Raw genomic sequence first — 15,178 nt, forward strand, 5'->3', positions numbered from 1 at the left:
AAAGCAGTTACCAAATTACCATTTGGTTTCTCTAAGGCAAGAGACCATACCGTGAGCATCAAGTGCAATACACTCAATTGAAGACATTTCTTCTTCACCTTGGGCTATTTGGGTCCCTGAGTGGTAGAAACCAAGAGATTGAAGGACAAGTGTTACATCTCCAGCAGTTACAAATGTACGCTGTAATGGGAAGTGGAATGGTTGCAGGAGATGGAAGTGCCAAGGAGATGCAGAAGTATATCGGAAGAGGAAAATTGTATCTAGTTGTGGATTATCATTTAAGTGGTAGGGATTGTAAAGATTGATCTGTTGAATGCAGAGGCTGAAGAGATGAAAAACAGGCCAAGGGAACTTTATCCTTGATCTGTCCAGAAGGCAAATGGGAGGCAGCAGAGGTGATGAAATAGATGAGAAGTGGTCACCTTGGTAAACATTTTAAAGGAACATGTGTGAAATGCCTTATCATCGAACCAGTTTGGGCAGAGACGTAGGAATGGGAACAAGGAATGGGTCTCTACCAACAGTCAAGGACGAATCTTGCGTTCTGTATTGTGCCAATACTGATTCTGACCCACGAATTTCAGTCAGCAAAGAAGGTTGAAGAAGTTAAAACATCACCAGCAGCACATTGCTAGCCAATGGCCACAGATGATGTCTACGATCAATGGGCTAAAGCAGCCGGAGCCGTGACAGGCGGGAAAATTAGCTTTTCCCTCGGGCAAGAATCATCGGCGCCATTCGAGTGGAGCACGAGAAAGGGCGGACGAGAAGTCTTAAAACATCTTCCCTCGTTATAATCTCATTTTTTCTCCCAATCAGCATTACATTGAAATGAGAACTGGTAATCCAACTCAATCCCTGCTGAAGGGTGCACGGAGCCGCCTGGCGACACTCACAATCGACAAGTCAAATCCGCACGCCGCCCTCGCTCGACTTCGTAAGCATAGCTCCTCCCACCCAGCCGAAGGTGTTCGGCGTCATTCGGCCACGCTCGGCAAGACTCGGCGTTGTTCGTCAACCTTCTGGAGAAGTCGTGAACTTTCGGAGATTTGGACCCGCCAGTCGCCCTGAAACCGTGTGACGCTGCGTACGAGGCGGTCTGTGTCGGAATCGCTGCTCGGAACCGCACGGCTTTTAGTAGTTTTCAATGAACGGGCTGGTCGCTGTAAGTATGCTAAGCCTTCGTGCGGTGATTAAACTGGATGGAAGTGAAGGCGGAACCGCCGTTTCTCCTCGGGCACGTCGGCTCGTGTGCGCGCTCCGGTCAGTGGCTGACCCAGACCCTTTGAAGCGAGTTCTGGGGCCGGCGGCGGCGGCGTGACTCTCGGCATGCTGGCCGCGGAGATGTGGCTGGGGTATTCGACTGCTGCCTGGGCCCCGATTTAGTGGAAGGCAGAGAGGGAGGAAAGGCAGAGCGGATCGCGGCCAACACAACAGGCAGGCCTAGGGAGGCACCAGGCGGCATCTGGGCCGAGCTGAGACTGGCAAGGCACCGGCCACATCAGAGTAGGTCTGAATTGGGAGTAAAATGCGAAGTAGACCGGGGAGTGACTCCTGGATTGTTTCCGGGTTACTAAGGGAGTTAGCACAAGCTGCGGCTTGGCCATGGAAGAGGAAAGGGATGCGAGCTGTTGTCTGGTTGATTTTTGTAGGTATTTGAATTCTTTTGTGGAGTGGGGTGGAGTTAGATACAGCAAAGTTCATCACATTGTCTTGATTAGAAGTATGGGGCTGAAAGCTAGAAGAATATAATGTGATTAGGCGGTACGAACTACTCTGGGTCTCTTTCCAAAAAACTAGCACGTAACTTTTTCTGCCTGTGTAGTCGGCCAACACAAGCCGACTATCATGATCTTAGATGATTAAACAATTCTTACGTATTGGGGGCACGTAGCTTTGTGGAAGAAATGAAACATGGTGGGTCTGGAGGCAAAGCAAGGCAGAAGTATATATGATTTCTATGACTTTCTTGTCGACCGTCATTGAAATTGTATATCTATGGAATAATAGAAGTGCATCTGTGGAAGTGGAGAAACATTTGATCTATCAATACAACCAACTCAAGATCAATCAGTCAGCATTTTTTGTCAATGTGTAAGTTTTCCCTCAAGTGCTTGTCTAATTTCACCTTGAAAGTCCTTATTTAATTGCTCTTGGTTTCCCCACTCTTCTGGACAGTTCCATTCTGTAAACAAAATGGGTTCTCCTTCACCTTTGTCCCCAACTTTTGTAGTTTGTCTTTGCTTGCATGCGTCCCTCATACATAATACTATTCCTCATGCAGCCAACCATAATGAAAATGGCCTCTCTGCACCATTTGAAACCCATTAAGATCTTTTACACCTCTTCAAATTCTGTTTGCTCCAAGAACAACCACACCTTTTCTAGTCTAACTTTGTAGCTGAAAACCCTCATCCATGGAGCCACTCTAGTCAGTCCTTTCCTCACTCCCTCTTGGATTATCACACATTTCCTTTACAGGTGTCCCCCGCTTGACAAACGTTCGCTTTACGCCACTTCACTTTTACAAAAGACCTACATTAGTAACCTGTTTAGCATTACAAAGAGGAGTTTTGCTTTTACGAAAATTTTTCCCATATAAGTTAATGGTTCTTCACTTTACACCATTTCAGCTTAAGAAAGGTTTCATTTGAATGCTCTATCTTTGTAAATGGGGGGAACACCTGTAATCTAAAAACCATGCAGTATTCCAGTTATGACCTAATTGTTTTTCTAAAGTGCGAAGAGTAGGATTTTGGATTAAAGAATAGTGGAAGGAAGAAGGGTTGCAGCTATGCTGTGATCCTGACAGGGCATGGTAATTTGGAGTCCCTGCATCATCACAAAAGCCAGATAAACACAATGCTAGAGGAAAGAGTATTCACTGAATGATAGCCTTGAATAGAACAGCCATAATTTCTAAGAAATCTTGGGAGTGAGCAGTATATAATTTGACAGTTCTTTTACTGTATCTAGGTGAACTTTTACATTGAGCATTTAAGAGAAAGTTCAGAGCCTTAGAAGTTTAGTATGTAGTTAAGAGTTAAAGGTTATCTTTCTTATAAAGAAACAAGTACTTTTTTATAGTATGATATTTTTAAGTTTTAAAATATTTAGCTACACATTTCAAAGTGATATTGGTGATTTTTTTCTCTGAAGCTACTGTTGTGACATTGTGCAGATGAAAGTATTTTTACCCATGAAAGTTGCTTAAACTTGCTGTTCCTATGGTTTAGTTACTGAAATTCTATACGTTTAAAGATGCATCCTATTATATTGCAGAAAGCTCTTGTGAAAACCAAATGTCATAAGTTCACACTTTCTGTATTTTTTTTGGGTGTTCTGTAAACTGCAGTTCAGGTTTTGAATCTACTTTGTGGTGTAGATCTGAACTCGCAACTGCAATCCATTGTTTCTGACTACTGGAATGCAATCTTAGTTCTTGTCAGATAATCAGGTTATAGTCTTTTATCCTGGTGGCACTTGTCCAGTATTTTAAATGAGACGTGCTCACTAGAATGAGATGCCAGATAGGCTTTCCTGGGAATTGATATACTGGATGTCAGGGCAGAACTTCTTTAGAAATGAAGATGACAGACTGAGGAGCAAGTATTGCTGAAAAGTAAAAACAAATTCAAAGTCAGAAACAGATTCTTTAAGTAGCTATCAAAAATGCTGCCCAGTGAGAATAAGAACAAAATGTAATTATTTTGGGTGATTGTAAAACAGAAGCTAATGGTTTAAGTAAGAGTTATGTATTTGTATAACTTTCATATCCAAGGAACTCCCTAGTAAATATGCAGACAACAAAAGTAATATAAACAAAATTTAGGGTAGTATCTATGGAAAGAGAACAGGCGTCGAAACGGTTAATATTTCAGGTCAACGGTCCTTTGTCACTTATCATGAATGGTCAGCAACTCAAAGTTCCAAGTAAGTTTATTACCAAAGTACATATATGCCACCATATAGAACCATGAAATTCATTTTGTTTTGCGGGCATGCTCAATTAATCCAATAATCATAATAGAATCAATGAAAAACAGCATCAACGGGACAGATAACTTGTGTGCAAAAGATGACAAACTGTGCAAATACAAAAAGGGAAAAAAAATGGAGTCCATGAAAGTGAGTCCATAAATTGTGTGAACAGTTCACTGGGGTGAGTGAAGTTATCCCCTCTTGTTCAAGAGCCTGGTGGATGAGGGGTAATAACTTTCTGAATCTGGTGGTGTGAGTCCTGAGCCTCCTATACCACCTGCCTGATGGTATCAGCAAGAAGAGAGCATGACATAGGTGTTCTTAAAAAGTTGTGTTGCTGCCCCATCTAATGATGATCATATATCCTTTTTTGAGAAGAAAATAATTCAGAAATGTAGTTCATCTGATAAACATTGCAGCAATAAATGGGGAAATTTATATGCGCTGTTACTAGCTAGGTTTATTAACCCAGTGCCTTGGTCAGTCACCAATAAACACATTTCTTTTTACCTTTTATTACCTTTTACAAATTACCTTTTTTTTTCTGAATTTGAGGGATGAAATTGAAGTGGCACGGTTCAACATTTTAAATTTTTACTGTTTCATCTTTATGGTGAAAATATTTTCTTTATATAGGATATGATTTCCTCAGAGGGAAAGATGAATGTGTTGTCAGAATAATTTTATGGTACAGAAATGGATTATGTGAAAAAATCATGTCTAATTCAAGATATGTATGGTATTTCAGCATCGTCTGAATTCAAGCATTTTTCATGCTAGTCATTTCATAGAGTTGTTTCTTATGTTTGACATCTGGAAATGACATAAAAACTCATGCAAAATGTGGAATATGCGTCACAATTCTGTGTTGGATTCAGCCATTTTACAATACACGTGAGGTTCAAGTTGTATTGTGCCCTCTGGTCATGGGGATGAAGCAGGGTGCTATTGACTTTTTTTAAGAACATTGTAAGTGGCTCAATGTAGTCATGTTTTGGGTGTGGCTGTATGTCTTTCTCAAAAGGAAACTTTAATGCATTGGGCCTGGGATGATTATTTCTTTTGGGGTACCTCAGGAGGCTAACCTGGAGCAAAGTGATCTTTGATTGGGAGACCTACTCATAAGATGCCTGTTTCTTGTACTAGATTGTGAGATTACTGATAAACTGCATTTATAGTGGGATTGATGAGAAGCTGTGATCAGATCTCCTTCATTTGGCTGTGCCCTTTCAATTAGAAAACAACTAACAATATAATGTATGAAATACAGATTTTGAAAGCTTGTTTAAAAAAAGTTTTTGATTTTATTGCAATCCTTGGTGTTTTATTTCACTAAATTGTGAGCCAAGGTTTTCGATTAACCAATCAATTCCTGAAAAATGGTTGTACTTTGAAAGGGAATCAAGACCTTGTGAATGAAACGATTTTTAATGCTTTGGTAGACTTTTATGCTGAGTAAGATTTGTGGCTAAAAATGATGAAAGTCCTTGTTCATCAATTTAAATGGTGAATATTCAAAAATTGTGTATTTTTCAATGCGGTTCATTGTTGAAGACAAATTAATCTCTAGAACATGTGAATCTTAACAGATTAAGGAGACTGTATCTGTAAAACTCTATATATGTGCCATTGTAATTTTTTTTGGCAAAGATGCAAAGTACATCTGGGGGCTTATAATGACCCATTTCCTAATGGGGATAGAAAGTTGTTTTCGTGTTATAAAGGAAGTGAATAGCAAACATGATTTAGTTCTTGACAATGCTGCAATAAAAGTAGAAGCTAACCGACTGATTTTGATCAGATCACATGCTATCAGCTTCTGTGTTGGCAGTAATCTCCAGTGGATCACTGCTGATATTCAACGTGGCATGGTGATTCTGACATTAAGAATTTATGCCAGAGTAGTGGGATGTTGGATTGTGGTGTAGAATTATTATTTATTCAACATTCAGTCCAACAGGGGGAAATAGAAATTCAAATAAAAATTTGGAAGTTTTTCACAGGACGATGTTTCCTGTCTGATTATGAAGCATTGATGTGGCCAGTATGAACCAGAATAAGTTGCTCAATTAAAAGGATCACCTGTGTTACAACTGGCACTAACAAAAACACAGTAAACATATAAATCAGAAAGCTGCTTGTTAATAATGGCATTTTAATAGGCTTTCTGTTGGTATTTTAACTTTGAATGCTGAGTTCTCAAAGGCACTGTTTTGAAACCAAAGATACTTTGCAGCCTGTCCTATTGTGCTGAAGTTATTGAGGATTAATGTATTGCTTTTAGGAACCAGTGATTGGCGTGTAACAAAAGCTGTGGGCCAATTTTAAATTTGTTATTTGCAGTTACAGTTAGTACAGTGTTACAGTTACACATGGGAAGGCTCTGGTTTAATTTTGGAAGCGTTTTTTTTATAAATCTGTGTGAATATATTTGCAGGGAGGGGAATATTTGTATCTTTACCATGTTACAGCAGTTCCATTTTTGAGAAAAGTGTATACTATTTTGTAGATTTATACATTATTTGCTTTTACGTATTTAAGCTATTTCAAACTTTACGCATGATTAATAGGAGTAAGAACTTCTACAGTTTTTGATAATTATCAGTCAATGGAAAACAGATATTAGCAAAATAATGATTTTTATTTTTAGAATGTGCAACTGTTGGATGATTTAATTAGTTTAGATGGAGAAGTACCATGTGCTATGCCTTTATTTCTTTGAGGGTTGGGGGGGGAAATGATCCATTTCTGATGGATTGGATTAGCCTTTCAGTGGAATAACGCCATCACTTTTTTAGCATATTATGTGAAAATACTTGTATGATATGAAAAATATAATTTAAGATTATTAAAATATAGAAGCATAGAAAACCTACAGTACAATACAGGCCCTTCAGCCCACAAAACTGTCCCGAACATGTCCTTACCTTAGTAGAAATTAGGTAAATAGGATATGATTAGGAAATCTTTCATACAGTATGTACTTTTTGGATTTTGATTTGAGGGTGATGAATTTCTGGGATTCTTTACTAGAAGGTGGCATTGGGTGCTGGAAAGATGTGGGATCTGTGGCCTATAGAGAGCTGCTTTGGTAAAGATACTGAGTGGCAGGACAGTCTTGAAGGCCTGTGCTCCTATCTTGTGTTCTTGAGGTCTGAATTTATGTTCTCTTCCTTTCTTAATATCCCAGCTTGAGGAAAAAAAAAACTAATGCAAGACTTCCAATGATTTTCGTTAAGTGTACACTGAACTTGCATGCCCTTAGTGAAAGCTTTGCACATAAGTAAATGACTCACTTCTCGGAATGTGGCCTTTTAAATATTCTTATTAATAAGCCTTGTATTTGACCCAGAGTCCACTGCGAACGTATTGCAGCTGCATACTCAGGAAAAGTTGTAGGGCTGTAAAACAAGTATCTCTGCAAGTTTGTGGAGCTGCAAGTTGTCTTCATTTACAGCTTGACCTGTACAGGCTCATTATGAAGTACAATTAATACAGATGTTTATACTCTTCATCATTAATTAGATTCCATCAAAAAGTTTAAAGAATATGTGAACTCTTTTATGCTTAAATGCATTTCTGAAAGTTTCACTTCCACCCTAGCTGCCTTTGCTTGCCTATCTCATGTTTCTATCTTTGCTAATATGGAAGTTCAGAAAATATCACCACTGCATCAGAATAGATCAGCTTAATAAACCACAATGTCTTACAAGGCTTTTCTTTTGCTACCAGTAGTGCAATACTTTGATGAGCTGTTGTGTACCAAATGGATTCTGTGCAGTGTACGGAAGCAGAGAATGATGCAAATGATTGTCTTGGATGCTTTCCTTGTAATTGCAAGATATTGTTGGATGTTGGTAATGGAAAATACTGCAAGCCCTGTTCACTGGTTTATTGGTGAGACCTGCAGTATTTTTATCAGCCATGCACTGGATCTGAAATTGTCATGTACGTAGTGAAAAGATAGGCAGAGTAAACTGAAAATTTTAGGTTAAGCAGACTGTTTGGTGAAATGCAATTCCATTTGTCCATTGACCACAAATGAAAGTACATTTGAAAGTAGGGGATTTGTTAGGTAGCTTTTCAGAAAACCATTGTAATAATTTCTAAATCTGCAACTTGATCACGCACAACGGAATAATCAGAAATCATGTCATAAAATCCAGGCCTATGATCCAAGGTGTAGCAGTGGTCCCTATAAGTATTTGATTAAATGACATGTACTCAAATTTCAGAAGTTTAAAATATCAGTGGTATGGTGTGCTCATGAAACTTTCTTTCCAAAAATAAGACCCAAGTTGAACAAGCCTGACTGCTTTCAATTTTTACTCCATTCAAAACAGTCATTAATGCTATAAGATCTGACCTCATTAAATCTATTTCAAACTCCCTTATTCCATGGCTTTTTTTTGCCTGTTGAGTCAGTAACTCTAAATATGCAAACAGGACATAAGGTGGTGTATCATTAATGGCTAGTTCTATATCTTTTGAAATTTATTATTTGATTAATAATGTGAATATTTAGAGCTAATTTTTTGGGGAAGGGAGATGTCCCTGGAAGTTCTGGTGAAGCTGAAATTTTTAAGGATTCTGTCCAGAAAAAAATTTATTGAGCAAATTTAAAGGAAAATATTGTGGTTGCTGAACTGTTTGTTTGGGGATGAGTTTAAACTGAGCCCTAGGTCACTGTAACTGTAACCAGCAGCACCAACTGCTGCACCATTTTACTACTCTTAATTGGTCTGCCTAATATGTGATGCCAGACTGCTGACTATCGGTGAACTGCTTTCTCAGATAACCTGGCAAGCAGCTCAGTCCAGAGTGGATAACTTCGCTCACCCCCAACAATGAACTGATTCTACAACTTATGGACTCACTTTCAAAGACTCTACACTTTATGTTCTCAAAATTATTACATTATTATTTCTTTTTTGTATTTGTAGAATTTGTTTTGCACATAGTTTGCAGTTTTTCATGAATTCTATTGTGTTTCTTAGTATTTGCTGTAAATACCCACAAGAAAATGATTCTCGGGATTGTGTATGGAGACATTTATGTACTTTGATAATATTTACTTTGAACTTTTGGATTTTTAAGTTAATGCTGATTTAAGTTAAGTGATGCCTACTCCTGAATGTTGGCCTCACTAATGACATGCAACTCTTTATAGAACAAATTGGGAAATCCCCATGAAAGATACATGTATATTTGAGGGAAATTTACTTTGGGAATTGAGCCTGGGACCTTCTGGTATGATTTAATGTTATCCTGGACTTGTCTAGTAGGGTAGTGCATAAATGACATTATCTAACAGTTTAGTACACATTTCATTACATAAATGTGTAATTTTTGCCAAAACTGGATAAAGCCTGTGGGTGGATTATTGTTTGAGTGTGTCTGAAATCAAAATGTTTGATGAATATTTGGCTGCTCAATGGAATTTAGGGAAATGATTTGGGGTCAGTTTTAATGTTAATTTTTCCCTCATTGGATATTTTTCAATCTTTGAGTGAAAAATACATAAAAAGAAACTGTTAGAATTTTGATTGGTCCATTGATGGAACTTGGGGAAGATGCATGATAAAGTGGAAACATTGTGCTCAATAACAAACTCTTCCCTTTATATATTTGTCCAAATGCTCCCCCTTTACCGTGTCCTTACAATTTGAAAAGTACCTTTATTAGGTTCTGTTCATATTATCTGTTACCATGAACAAAAAAAATTAAATGAAGTGATTTTTAAACTTTTGGATTTTATAATGGTTCTTTCAAAGTTCAAAGTAAATTTATTGTCGAAGTATGTACAGTGGTGCTAGAATGTTGGTGAACCCTGTAGAATTTTCTTTCTGCATTAATATAATCCAAAATGTGAAGATCTAATCACATAAGCCCTAAAACTGGATAGAGATCTCAACTAAATAAATAACAAAACATTAATTTATTTATTGAGAAAAATGATCCAATATTACATGTGCTAGTTGGAAAAAGTATGTGAACCTCTGGTTGCCTTTGACAAAATCTATTTGCGGTCAGGTGTTCTAGTCAATGAGATGGGACTGGAAGTGTTGGTTGTAGAGGTGCCCTGGCTGATAGAAAAGACACACGGTCAGGTTGCTGACAGCCTGCTCTTCTCAAGAAAGATCTGTTTATGTGCACCATGCTTCGATCAAAACAACTTTCAGAGGATCTTGGAGGACGAAGAAGAATTGCAGAGATGCATACACAGAAATATCTGGTTAGAGAAAATCAGTTATCTTTACCTTGAATTCAAATGACCAAGATTTGGTAAATGTTTCAAATCTTGCAATGGATATTTAGTCTGTGTGTTATGCTTCTAATTTGGGAAATTTCCATGTTTTGATGTAAACATTAAATCTATTCACCTAACTTCAGAGGAATTTAGCAAGGAGATTGAAATGCACTTTCCAATGTTATAGACAACTACTTCACGGTTAGCAATTTACCCACTCCCTTTAATTTTGGCGGGAGTTCTTGCTTCCTGTAAGAACTTGGCACTAAAAATCGAGATTTGCGATCCTTGTGTAATTGCTCACAGCGCATGATGTTCGTGCTGCTTGCTGCACACATCGTGTGCTTGGGAATAATTATCCAATTATAATCTTGAAAGGGTTTCATTCCAACAGAGAATGTTCCAACTGTGTTTTGCAAACAGTCTCGCAACAATTATCGTAGGGAGCTTTACTTCCTTCTCCTCCTTTCGGCATATTTTCCAATTTTTAGTAGTTTTATTCCAATAAATAAATTGCACTTTAAAACAAGATTAAAAGGAATGCAGGAACCAGGGTGGCAGTGAGTGGACAGTGTGGTAGCAAAACAGTTAGTGCATTGCTTTGCAGTGCCAGTGACTTGGGTTCAATACCCAACGCTGTTTATATGTTCTCCCTGTAACCATGTGGGTGTCCTCCGGGTGCTCAGGTTTCCTCCCACATTCTAAAGACATAAGGATTTGTAGAATAATGAGTGTACATCGGTGGCATGGACTTGTTGGGCCGAAAGGGTCTGTTACAGTGCTGTATTTTTTAAAAATTAGGCACAGTGTCTGTCAGTGTCTTGGTCTCACCAGGGCTGTCGGTCAGTCATAACTAAGGCAGTCACCCGGCCAGTGAGTCTTATTTCAAGGGCCACATTGGGCCATATGTCTCATTTGTGCTTCCTTCAGTCCAGTGTGAGGGGAGACCAAGTCCCAAGCTCCCTGCTATCAATACTATTTCAAGCCATGCATAGAAGTAAAACTGTAATACTGTTAAGTTTCACCAAAGCTCTATATGACCTGTGTGTTCCAGTGCCTCAACAGTATAGCATTTCCTGCCTAATTTGCCTGCTACACCTGGATAAACCTTTCTTCAGCATGTGAACTAGTGCACCATGGTCCCTCTAGACCAGAATTTTGTGGAACCCATTAGTGCAACAATCTTCCAACTTTTTAAGTCCTGATTAATGTCTTTTTCTTTGAAATTTTATTATTTTCATGTAGTTTCTTATCAAATGCCCTTTGGAAATCTATATACATTATGTTCACAGTAACCCAGGCCACTTTATCCTCCTGTTAGGCACTCTGTCATGTATACTCAAGTTTTTAAACGTTTTCATTTCATAAAACCATGTTGACTTTGCCCATTATCATGTTTAGCCTTGGTAATGTTGAATTCCAGGCAAGCTAATAAAGCAATGATTTTTTTAAAAATTCTCACACTTCTTTAACAATGAAGTTGCATTTGCTTCCTTCCAATTGTACTTTCCGGTAAGATGGTGGTGCAGTGAGATGCAGCAACCTCTCTGTGGCAAACCAAAGGTGTTTTTGTTTTTTTTGTTGTATGCCTTTTTGCAGTCTCAAGTCAGTGTTTGGCTTAAGATGCTGCTGGTCTAAGCTATTAGTGAGATGCTTGTTGGTGGAGGAGCTGGACTTGGTGCAGACTGTGTTACTGCTTACTACAGGAGAATGTTGGAGTTAGTGCAAGAAGGCAGTATGCGCTGTAACTGCAGATGATAGTCTTGGATGTTTTTTTGTAATGAAAGATTTTGGACATTGATAATGTAAGATGCCACAGGCCCATTTCTCTATAGATGGTGGAGAGCTGTGTGGCCTCAGTTGTAATGAGGACTAGGCCTCAAATTGTGGGCTTGCCTGAAACTCCAGTTCAGGAGAGGAGACGTCGGAGGTGGTGTAGTGTGGCGTCCTTGCTTGGTTGGGGGCTGGCTGCCCTCCACTGTTCGATCAGTGGAATGCTAAGTTAGAGTGTGTCCATTCATCTGCAGACTGCCAGGAACTGTGCCATCAATTTGTAAGCTGTGTCAGTCGGGCATGGGGTATATATATTTTAAGACTGCATGTTTGCTTGCTATCTTGATGAAGGATCTCAGCCCAAAATGTCCACACTTTACTGTTTTCCATAGATGCTGCCGGGCCTGTTGAGTTCCTCCAGCACTTTGTGTTGTTGCATGGATTTCTAGCATCTGCAGATTTTCTTGTGTTTGAGTATGCTGTTTATATTTCGCACCTTGGCCCTAGAGGAATGCTGTTTTGTTTGACTGTATTCATGTGTGGATGAATGATAATTAAACTTGAACGTCCAATCTGTTTGTGACTGTTCTAGAACCTAGTGAGTTTGGAGTCATTTGCTATTTCCATAACTGCCTATTTTAGAACACCACTGGGCATCCCATCAGGTTTGGGAATGTGTCTAGTTTTACAACAGTTAATATTACAATATTGAATAAATTAATTCCTTAAGGTCATTGGATACTTTGTTTTGTACTAATTTATGTGCATTAATTGACTTCTGCAGTGAAGACATAATGTCTTTAATGCCACTTGCTTTATAGTTTTCCTGCCGTTATATTCATGAGGCTGATAATTAGTGCTGCTACTGTGTTTATGTTTACAAATTATTTTTTGCCATTGTCAGTTTTGCATCACTTCAACTTTTAAAAATATCTATCTTCATTTGCCAAATTCATTAATGAAGTCTTTACATCAGAACGCAAGAAAATAGAAGCATGAATAAGCCTTCGGGCCTGTCCCACCATTTAATATTATTATGGCTGATCATTGCTGGCCTCAACTTATCTTCTGTGCTGTTTCCCCATGCCCTTTTGTTCTTTAATCTATTAAATCTTCATCTAGTTCCACTTTAAATACTTCTAATTATCCAGCTTTAACTTATCAGGTTGATGTCAGCCTTGCATAAATCTAGAATTGTAATAGCTCCTTTCGAAACAATGCATTAAGACAATTAAATATCAGTGTACCATTAGACAATCAAGTAAATCTAGCTCATAACTAGATCAATATATTGTTGGTTCTAGTGCAGAATGTTGCAGAAGATGTACTGATCATGACCCGGAAATCACTTGCTTTCTGGTGACCAAGCCTACTTACCTCATTCAATATGAAAGTGTGGTGAATAGGCAATCCTTTTATTTAAGAAAGACAGGATAAACCAGGAAATGTTTAACCTGCTGAGACTTGCATCAGTGGTAGGGAAATTACTGGTAAAGGTGCTTCGGGGTAAAAATTTGCATCTGGAAAACTATGGATTTAGTCAAGCCTGCTTAGTTTTGTGTGGGTTAAGTCATAGTCATACAGCAAGGAAACAGGCTGTTCGGCCTAGTTCTTCCATGCCAACCAAGGTGTCTACCTGTGTTAGTCACATTTTTCTATATTTGACACCTGTCCCTCTAAAATTGTTGTGAATTTGTTATTTTGCAGCTGCAGTACATTGCAACTTATAAATTACTATAAGTTACAATAAGATATATAGTGCAAAGAGATAGTAGTGAGGTACAGTTCATGGAACATTCAAAAATCTGATGATGAGGGGACGAAGCTGTTCCTAAAACATTGAGTCTGTCTCTTCAGGCTCTTGTACAACCTCGTAATATTACTGAAAAAGCATATCCTGAATGGACAGTGTGAGATGTTGTACTTTAGATCAAATGTAAGAGGAAAGTGTACAATAAATGGTATCACACACAAAATGTTGGGGGAACTCAGGCCAGGCAGTATCTATGGAAAAGAGTACAGTCGACGTTTTGGGCTGAGACCCTTTATCAGTCCTGCCGGAAATGTCAACTCTACTCTTTTCCATAAATGCCTCCTGGCCTGCTGAGCTCCCCCAGCATTTTTTGCATGTTGCTTGGATTTCCAGCATCTGCAGATTTTCTCTTGTTTGTCAATAAATGATAAATTAGTTTATCATTGTCACATGTACCAAGATAGAGTGAATAACTTAGATACTATCCATGAAAATCAATTCATTACGATGGTGCATTAAGGTAGAACAAGGTAAAACAGTAACAGTATAGAGTGTTACAGTACAAAGAGTGCAGTGCAGGTAGACAGTAAGGTTCAAGGTCGTAGTGAAGTAGATTGTGAAGTCATGAGTCCATCTTAATTTTACTAGGGAAATATTCAATAGCTGTGTAGAAGCTGTCTTTGAGAATGGTGGTGTGTGCTTTCAGGCTTTTGTATTGTTTGCCCAATTGATGGGGGTGGGGAGAACAGAGGAGGGGTTTAGAAAAGAGCACCCCTTCAATTATGCTGGCTTCTATACTAAGCAGTAAGATAGAGTCCATAGAGAGGGGGCTGGTTTTGGTGACATGGACATAGCTCAGTACAACTCTGCACTTTCTTGTGGTCATGAGCAGAGCAATTGCCATACCAAGCACTGGTGCATTCAGGTGGCAGGACCCAAGGAGCATTGATGTATGTCCATAGTTTCCCGTAAGTAGTGACACAGTTAGATAGGGTGATAAAGAAGGTGTGCAGCAAATTTGCCTTTTAGTCAGGGCACTAAGTGTAAAAGTTGGTCAGTCATGTTATAGCTGTACAAAAACTGTGGTTAGACCTTATTTGTTTTATTGTGAGCCTTGTTGCTGTTGCTGCATAACAGGAAGGATGTTGAGGCTTTGTAGAAACTCTAAAAGTCGTTGTACCAGCTTGTCATGTCGACTAGAGTAGATAAGATACTTTATTGATCCCAAAGGAAATTACAGCGTGCCAGTAGCAGTAAAAGTGCACAGATATAAAAATATACAAATATTAGACGAGAACTAAGAAAGAATAAAAAATTAAGTTACAACAGTCTAACAGGAGGGGTTGTCAATTCTCTGGCTGTAGCTTGACTCGTTATAGAGCCTAATGACTGAGGGTAAGAATGACCTCCTATTAGCGTCC

At 38.6% G+C, this 15,178-nt stretch overlaps 1 protein-coding gene across 4 annotated transcripts in view; it reads left to right on the forward strand.

The window, feature by feature from the left end:
- Positions 1–1,021: 1,021 nt before the first annotated feature.
- Positions 1,022–15,178, forward strand: part of LOC140719619 (protein tyrosine phosphatase type IVA 2-like) — a 108,836-nt gene continuing 94,679 nt past the window's right edge. The window contains exon 1 of one of the 4 annotated variants that reach the window (XM_073034333.1): positions 1,022–1,165. The gene's annotated coding sequence lies outside the window, so the exon portion shown is untranslated. Of the gene's footprint in view, positions 1,166–1,245; positions 1,264–1,630; positions 1,649–15,178 lie in introns of those variants that run through there. The other 3 variants (XM_073034335.1, XM_073034336.1, XM_073034337.1) reach the window with 3 other exon arrangements.

Source organism: Hemitrygon akajei, chromosome 32, assembly GCF_048418815.1.
Source record: "Hemitrygon akajei chromosome 32, sHemAka1.3, whole genome shotgun sequence".
Lineage (NCBI taxonomy): Eukaryota > Metazoa > Chordata > Chondrichthyes > Myliobatiformes > Dasyatidae > Hemitrygon > Hemitrygon akajei.